The following is an 8,592-nucleotide window of genomic DNA, read 5'->3' as shown; positions in this document are numbered from 1 at the left end:
CTTAAGTTGTGCAACAGCAGTGGCACACATATCCAGACTGCTCCTATTAGCTTGTCTCGACTGTTCAGATGTTGTGGCTGACTCATCTACATTAACTGACACTGTCTCTTCTGTCCTGTTTAAGTGAACATAGGTGCCAATCTGTAGTTCAGTACACTCTGAGTGTTTTGTTTTCAAATGCTTCCTAAAACCAGAGAAAGTACCAAACACACCACCACATCTAGTTTGAACGCATTTAAGGTTAAGATTTTTTCCAGGCAGGTAACCGTGAACTAAACGTAAATGACGAACAAGCATGTTTGAACTAGGGAACTCAGCCTGACAAACAAAACACTTAATGGTGGAAGACGAAAGTCAAACACTACAGAAGCAACCTTGTCCTAATTTCAGCAACACGAGGACTCTCTTTGACCTTCCCAACATCAATGTTGTACAAAGTAGTCTGGATGAATGTGTACATGTTGTGGAGCATGGTGTGGTATGATGTCGTAAACACAAAGTGTGCTTTAAACAGTTCATCAAAAGCACCAAGAGAGGAGTGTGACCTGCAAGGTATGGCATTCTTGTTGAGAATTATGAAGAACTGGTGGATTGTATTCTTCCTCACTCCAACAGCCAGGAGATAGGGTTGAGTGCTGGTAGTAATGGTGTCAAGATGTTCTTGGATGCTTGTTCCAGTCTATGGAGAGAAGAATTAAAAAAATCGACATGGTTGTGGTTATATTATAGAAATGATTACATCAATTATTGTAAACTAAAAATCCTTTATTAGAAAACAACACAAACCTTCTTGAAGACCACAAGATGCTTCTCAGCCCGGGATGCAGAAACTTTTCCTGGCCTCTTCCGACCTAGAGCAGTCGGTGGGATCAAGTGTAAGAGCAGCAAAATCGATGAGAGGTCACTGTCCCAACCTGAAACAGAACAAGTTTGATAGCCTACTTCAAATGTGGACCAACAATTTAATTTAATACACTGCAAGGTCAGTGGCATTTTCATTACTATTCTTCAGGTGTTTTTAAAGTGCCATATTTTATTTATGTGTGTGTGTGTGTGTATGTATATATATATATATATATATATATATATATATATATATATATATATATATACATACACATAAATAAAATATGGCACTTTAAAAACACCTGACGAAGTCCTTTTTTTTTCCAAAAAAATCTTCTTGGTGAGGCCAAAGACTTTGGAATTTTGTTCTAATTATGGTTGTAAGTCTGCATTTTGAACATGCTTCCTCATTTAAATGGATGTATCCTTACAAACATCTTACCAAAGTCAACGTTCACTTCAGCCCCATCCTCAGGAGGGTCAGCTGCCATCAGGAGTTCCTCAAGCTCAGTGATGGAGGGAAGCTTTCTGCATTGTTGGATGATCTTCTTTTTGAATGTGGTTGGCTACTTCTCCAGAAACTTGCCCGATACATCCTCTCCAAACAATAGAACAAAATCCTGTTCAACCTGTAGTGGGAAGTTAGGTACCAATTTTAAAATTACACAGTAAACGACAGTTAAAATGTGCAATAGTTGTACAACATTAATACAGAAAATGTTGATGAGATAATTACCAAGCCTTTGATGTCTTTAAAACGAGGACAATAAGATAGAATGTTGCTTGACTGCTGTGGGTCCAGGACCATGTTATGCTGATGGGCAAATGTCAGCTTCATCTTTTTGATGACCATGTCCACGTCAGCCGAATGTTTCATCAGTGACATCGCTTCCTTGCACTCATCTTCAGACAGGACAATCTCTGGAATGAATTGGGTAACTCGTCCAACAGTTGGTCCTCCCGACTTGTCTTCATCAGATGGTCCTTCCGCCAAAGCTAAACAATATGGGGACATACTACTCATGACAATCACATACAGTTCAAAACACTTTGTCAGCTGGATTTGACCCAACTTTTATGAAAAAATGTTTGGCTATTGGCTGAAAAGCATTGCAACAAATGCAACAAAACCAATAAGTGTCATGTCTGTGTAATCATGTTTTGTCTTAGTCATGTTTTGTTTAGTTTCTGGCTTTTTCACTCCCTTGTCTTGTCACCATAGTTACCCATTAGTTTCACCTGTCATGTCACGCACCTGTTTTGAGTCACGCACCTGTTGTTAATCATGTCTGTGTTATTTAAGCTTTTCATTTTCTGTTGTTCGTCCTGGAGTCATAGCCTTTCTCACCCTGCTATCCTCGCATTTATGCCCCCTGTCACACTCTGTCCACGTCTGCGCACTTCATGTCCATGCCAAGTAAGTTTGTTTATTATTGCCACAGTTAGTGTTTTTTATTGTTCATAGTTTTTTGCCCCCGTGCAAGTCTTTTGTTTTCATTAGTCAAGTTTGTACATCCGCCTTGAGCGCGCCTTTTGTTCTTTTGAGTGTTATTATTAAAAATGTATTTACCTTCAAGCCATGTCCGATCCAAATCCTTTTGCATCTTGGGAAAACAAAAACTCCACAATCCAAGTCTTGACATTATGACTCCAGCTAATCGCTTTCCCGCAAAGAATTTGGTCGAAGAAGGAAGTTGGGAGTCGTTAGGAGCCATGGCGGAGCGAGACCTGACGTGGGGGCCAAATGGGAAGCTTATTCCTATTAGCTCCATTTGGTCCGAGGACGAGGCTGCGTCACCGCAATCCCGGAAGTGCCGCTCCAGACCGAGGACGTCAGGGAAGGCGAGCAGACCGCACGCAGCGCTCCCGCAGGCTCCTCCCACTCCGGGCGGAAGCAGGCTGCTGCCAGCTCCGCAGCTCCAAAATGACGTCACAGACCAGGATTTTTTTTTCAACTCTTTTTCTTTTGATCACTCACCTCCAGCAAAAGACTCCAATCCCATGACCATGATTCAACACTACCAAAATATGATTTTGAACATTAGATCCTGTCAAGACAAGCCACCCAAATTTCATGCCCCGCCCCCCAGGACTCAAGTCACGCCCAAGTCACAAAAAAAAATGTTTTTCACCCACAAAAACACAGGTACAAAAAAGACAATTTGGACAATTTAATGGGGAAGTTTCTGCCCTCTTCCGCCCACCCCTACAGAGAGTTCCAGACCGCAGGGAGCGCGTCTGGTATCCGCCCCTTGAGAGGGGGGCTGGGGTCGGGGGCTGTGTTGGTGGGGTGGCTCGGCATCACCATGCCGAGCCACAGCCTCCAGCACGGCCGCCACCACCAGTCTTCCGACCTGTCAAGCCACAGCCTCCAGCACGACCGCCCTCACCAGTCTTCCGACCCGTCAAGCCACAGCCTCCAGCACGACCGCCCTCACCAGTCTTCCGACCCGTCAAGCCACAGCCTCCAGCACGACCGCCCTCACCAGTCTTCCGACCTGCCAAGCCGCAACCCCCAGCTAGGCCACCTCCACCTGCTCCACGGCTAGCACCACGGCTAGCTGCTCCAAGGCTAGCACCACGGCTAGCTGCTCCAAGGCTAGCACCACGGCTAGCTGCTCCAAGGCTAGCACCTGCCGCTGCTCCAAGGCTAGCACCTGCCGCTGCTCCAAGGCTAGCACCTGCCGCTGCTCCAAGGCTAGCACCTGCCGCTGCTCCAAGGCTAGCACCTGTCGCTGCACCTCGGCTAGCACCTGTCGCTGCACCTCGGCTAGCACCTGTCGCCGCACCAAGGCTAGCACCAGCTCCACCACGCCAAGTTCCACGGCAGACTCCAGTACCCGCACCACGCCTAGCCGCATCATGCCAAGCTCCGGTACCAGTTCCACGCCGCCAAGCACTGCCAAGCCAAGACCAAGACCCTCCACGCCAAGACCAAGACCCTCCACGCCAAGTCCAAGACCAAGACTCTCCACGCCAAGTCCAAGACCAAGACCCTCCACGCCAAGTCCAAGACCAAGACCCTCCACGCCAAGTTCAAGACCAAGACCCTCCATGCCAAGACCAAGACCCTCCATGCCAAGACCAAGACCCGCCATGCCAAGACCAAGACCCACACCAAGACCAAGACCAAGACAAAGACCCACACCAAGACCAAGACAAAGACCCACACCAAGACCTAGACCAAGACCCGCCATGCCAAGACCAAGACCCACGCCGAGCTTCGCCGCCTGACGTGCCACACCGAGCTTCGCCGCCTGACGTGCCACGCCGAGCTTCGCCGCCTGACGTGCCACGCCGAGCTTCCACGCCTGCAAAGATGACGACGCGCCTGTCTCCTCGTCGGCCACGGATATGACCGCTACCTGGTCGCCCGCCACGCCAAGTGCGCCCACCTCCCAGTCGGCCACGGATGTGGCCTGTCCCGGGTCGCCCACCTCGCCTGCTGCAGCGGCGTTCCACTCGCCGCCGCCACATGACTATGCCTCGATGGATTCGGGGCCACTTGGGCTGGCGACCCACCGCCATGTCCCCCTCCCGCCCTCCCATGACTCTTGTTAAGTTTTTTCTTGGACATCTGGGATCTGTCCGTAAGGGGGGAGTTCTGTCATGTCTGTGTAATCATGTTTTGTCTTAGTCATGTTTTGTTTAGTTTCTGGCTTTTTCACTCCCTTGTCTTGTCACCATAGTTACCCATTAGTTTCACCTGTCATGTCACGCACCTGTTTTGAGTCACGCACCTGTTGTTAATCATGTCTGTGTTATTTAAGCTTTTCATTTTCTGTTGTTCGTCCTGGAGTCATAGCCTTTCTCACCCTGCTATCCTCGCATTCATGCCCCCTGTCACACTCTGTCCACGTCTGCGCACTTCATGTCCATGCCAAGTAAGTTTGTTTATTATTGCCACAGTTAGTGTTTTTTATTGTTCATAGTTTTTTGCCCCCGTGCAAGTCTTTTGTTTTCATTAGTCAAGTTTGTACATCCGCCTTGAGCGCGCCTTTTGTTCTTTTGAGTGTTATTATTAAAAATGTATTTACCTTCAAGCCATGTCCGATCCAAATCCTTTTGCATCTTGGGAAAACAAAAACTCCACAGTCCAAGTCTTGACAATAAGTACTCATATGACTATTCTATTTAATACATTTTTCAAGAATAATATAGGATTACCTCCAAATGATGATCGCCTTTCTTTAGCACTGCATCTCTGAATAGTTGTAATTCTCCAGGCCAAGTACCCAATACCACTGTTGCTATCATAAAAATGTTCCTTTGAGAGAATTGCAAAAATAGGCACTATTAGTCACAACATACTCTGGGACGACTCAAAATAAAATCTGTAACAACAATTAAGAGTGTGTAACTCACATAGCCATTCTTGGAAAATGGGTCTTTGAGGTTGGGGAACAAGTTCACAATTCCTTGTGCATACATTTCCTTCACCTGTCTAGATGGAGATGTACTTAAAAAAAATCACATTAAAGTTTATTTGTCATACACACGTTTTATAAGATGTAGTGAAATGTTTATTATTTAGATTTAAAATTACTCTGAAACCTAAATAAGAACACATGTGCCAATCAAAACCAATTAACAACTTACCCATTCTTCTCCGTCATCTCAGCTGCCAGTATATTCACCAGTTTTCTTCTGCTCTCATCTGTTAAGGACTTAGTTCGGTTGTATTCATTTATTAAATATTTTCCACCCGATTTCTTGGTAAGAATGGATTTCATCAGCTGAAATAAAAATATCAAACAAAAATATAAAACAGTTTAAGAAATGTATATTTAGTACAATACAATGTTAAAATCTGGACATAACTTAAACATAGCCCTCATACGATGCAATTTAAGATCATTGTTCGAACCATTTTAATCCTTGTTCAATAGAAAGCGTTAGTGCCTGTATGAAGTCTTACTTGCATAGCTTCAGAGTCCAGCCTCTGACGCTTTCTGGTAGGAGTGTCTTCAAGGATGATTGTGTCTGAATCCGATGAACAAACGGATGATTGGGACTTTGGAGAGGTTACCATGGAGACAGATTCTAACCACCATTGCAAAAAGGAGAAAGAAGACATGTTGGACACAATTTGCTCATAAACCCACACCTAATCTAATGGAGAATATCGGTTTGCTTTGAAAAAAAAAGTTACTTAGCTTGATTATAAATAAAGATTTACCTCTTCTCACTATTGGAATAAAAATGTTAATATAGCTTACAAATTTAAAGCGGTAACAAACCTGTTTCGTATTTGATGGTTAGTACCCCAGTGGATGGATCCTTCACAATTTCCTCAAAAACATCATCATCTATCTCAGTCCCTGAACTGTCAACAACTTTGACACCTTCTGTTACAGCTGGGACATCAAATTTGGAAAATGCTAGGAAACAGAAAAAAAGCAGAAACCGACAGGTCATTTGATATATTTTTAAAATGAATTTCAAATCAGTTATTTTGAAGCAAAACATACAGCCAAAGTTGAAAGGCCCAGTCAAAACAAATACTGTATACACAAATATAAGAAAAATGATCATTACAAAAACCTAATGACTTGATACTCCTATATATAATTTCAAATAGGGCTACCAAAAAAAGGGCCAACAAATGTGAAATTGCACATTCAATTAAAAAAACACATAAAATGAAACATGATTTATGATACCTGTAATCTTATCTGCATATCTTCACGCTGGTAAGCTAACAGGTGATTGTTTAGTAACCTCGCCATTAACAATGTAGAAGCAAAAATATTTACACACACACCTCATGATTTTGTGCTCTGGTCACCTACGCTCAATAGTGCCTAGACCAGGGTTACTCACTATTTAATTGTGTGTGTTTTGGCGTATTTTGTGTGTTTTTTAAGTCATTTCATGGGTTTTTGTAGTGTTATGTGTGTTTTGTGGGGTATTTTATGTGTTTCAAGTCATTTTCTGAGTATATTGTGTTTTTAAGTCATGTGAGTTTTTTAAGTCATGTTGTGCGTTTTTGGGGTATTTTCTGTGCGTTTTAAGTCATTTTCTGAGTTTTGTGAGTATGTTGTGTGTTTTTGTAGTGTTTTGGGGGTATTTTATGTGAGTTTTAAGTCTTTTTATGCGATTTTGTAGTATTCCGTGTGTTTTTTAAGTCATTTTGTATGTTCTTTGAGTATTTTGTGTTTTGGGGGTATTGTATGTGTGTTTTAAGTTTTTTTTATGGGTTTTTGTAGTATTCTGTGTGTTTTTTTTAGTATTTTGTGTGTTTTGGGGGTATTGTATGTGTGTTTTAAGTCTTTTTATGGGTTTTGTTGTATTCTGTGTGTTTTTTAAGTCATTTTATGGGTTTTTGTAGCATTTTGTGAGTGTTTGAAGCCATTTTGTGTTATAACAACACAGAATACGGAGTGTTACATGGATTTTTGGAGAGTCCATCTTCCTATGCCGAATTCTTGCGGGATAAGATTTAATGCGCAATTAGACTGTCGTCATTTAGAAATGTTGTTTTTATTTTGCAAAAAATCTGTAATGGAAACCCAGTTACAGACACTAAAATTGGAATTCAAACCTATCATTTGAGATATAATATAAACTTTGTGCTTATCATTAGTTATAAAGTGAGAGCAGTTTTCTATAACTAAATTCAACTGAATTTTAATTTAATTGAAACAGTGCTATTAACTAACATACAGCTTTTTAGGAGCAAAATTCAAGCTTTTTCCAGCACTTTCAAGATAAAATGTAAACTTTTTAAAGAAGCCAAAGCTTTAAATAGACTATATACATCTATATATATACTGCATGACAAATAACTGGGCTTGCCCCACCCAGGCACATTTGATGCTTACACCGGGAGCAACACAATTACATCAAACTATACATTTTTAAATTGTGACACTGGGCATCATAGAGTAAATCCAGCATTTTCCAGCACATTTATATATATATAAATATAAATATATATATATATATATATATATATATATATATATATATATATATATATATATATATATAAATATAAATATATATATATATATATATATATAAATATAAATATATATATATATATATATCTATATATATATATATATATATATATATATATATCTATATATATATATATATATATATATATATATATTATTATTTTATTTTATTTTTTTTCGTTCATTGTTTCAGAGAAAGCAGTTTACCGGAGTCAAATTCCTTGTGTGTTTTACATACATGGTCAACAAAGATGATTCTGATTTGAAACCTGGAAAACAATTTCCAGACATTCAAGGCTGTGTACAAACTCTGCTCATAGCACAGTTAAAGCTTGTGTGCAAACATCACATTCACAATATCAAATTCCTACCTGCATTCAAAAAGTCCGACAAATTTGGTTCTGTTATTCTAACAACTTTTTGGACATCACCCAGTCTCACTTTTACCAGCATTTTCCCTGTAGAAAGTACATAACACATAAGCAGGATTAGAGCAACATAATAAAGATCCATCCACATGCACATTTCATTCAGAATGCCAGAAAAGAAGTCAACGTATCACAGTTCTGGGTATATGTGATACTGCAGCCTTTTCTTAAATTATTATTTTTATGAACTGCAATGCATTTGTGAAAGTTATAAATACTTTTATGTGTGTGTGTATATATATATATATATATATATATATATATATATATATATATATATATATATACAGGTAAAAGCCAGTAAATTAGAATATTTTGAAAAACTTGATTTATTTCAGTAATTGCATTCAAAA

At 40.6% G+C, this 8,592-nt stretch overlaps 1 long non-coding RNA gene across 2 annotated transcripts; it reads right to left on the bottom strand.

The window, feature by feature from the left end:
• Positions 1–586: 586 nt before the first annotated feature.
• On the bottom strand, positions 587–1,416 carry LOC133620335 (uncharacterized). Of its 2 annotated transcripts, none has more exons than XR_012051150.1 (3): positions 1,289–1,416; positions 787–914; positions 587–679 (listed from the first exon to the last, which is right to left on the bottom strand). It is a non-coding gene; the product is annotated as an uncharacterized lncRNA (long non-coding RNA). The 2 variants fall into 2 exon arrangements; XR_009817507.2 differs by having other exon boundaries at positions 655–679; positions 799–914.
• Between the last annotated feature and the right edge of the window lie 7,176 nt (positions 1,417–8,592).

Source organism: Nerophis lumbriciformis, linkage group LG24 (genome assembly GCF_033978685.3).
Source record: "Nerophis lumbriciformis linkage group LG24, RoL_Nlum_v2.1, whole genome shotgun sequence".
NCBI classification, from domain to species: Eukaryota; Metazoa; Chordata; class Actinopteri; order Syngnathiformes; family Syngnathidae; genus Nerophis; species Nerophis lumbriciformis.
This window is presented reverse-complemented; position numbering and strand designations above follow the sequence as displayed.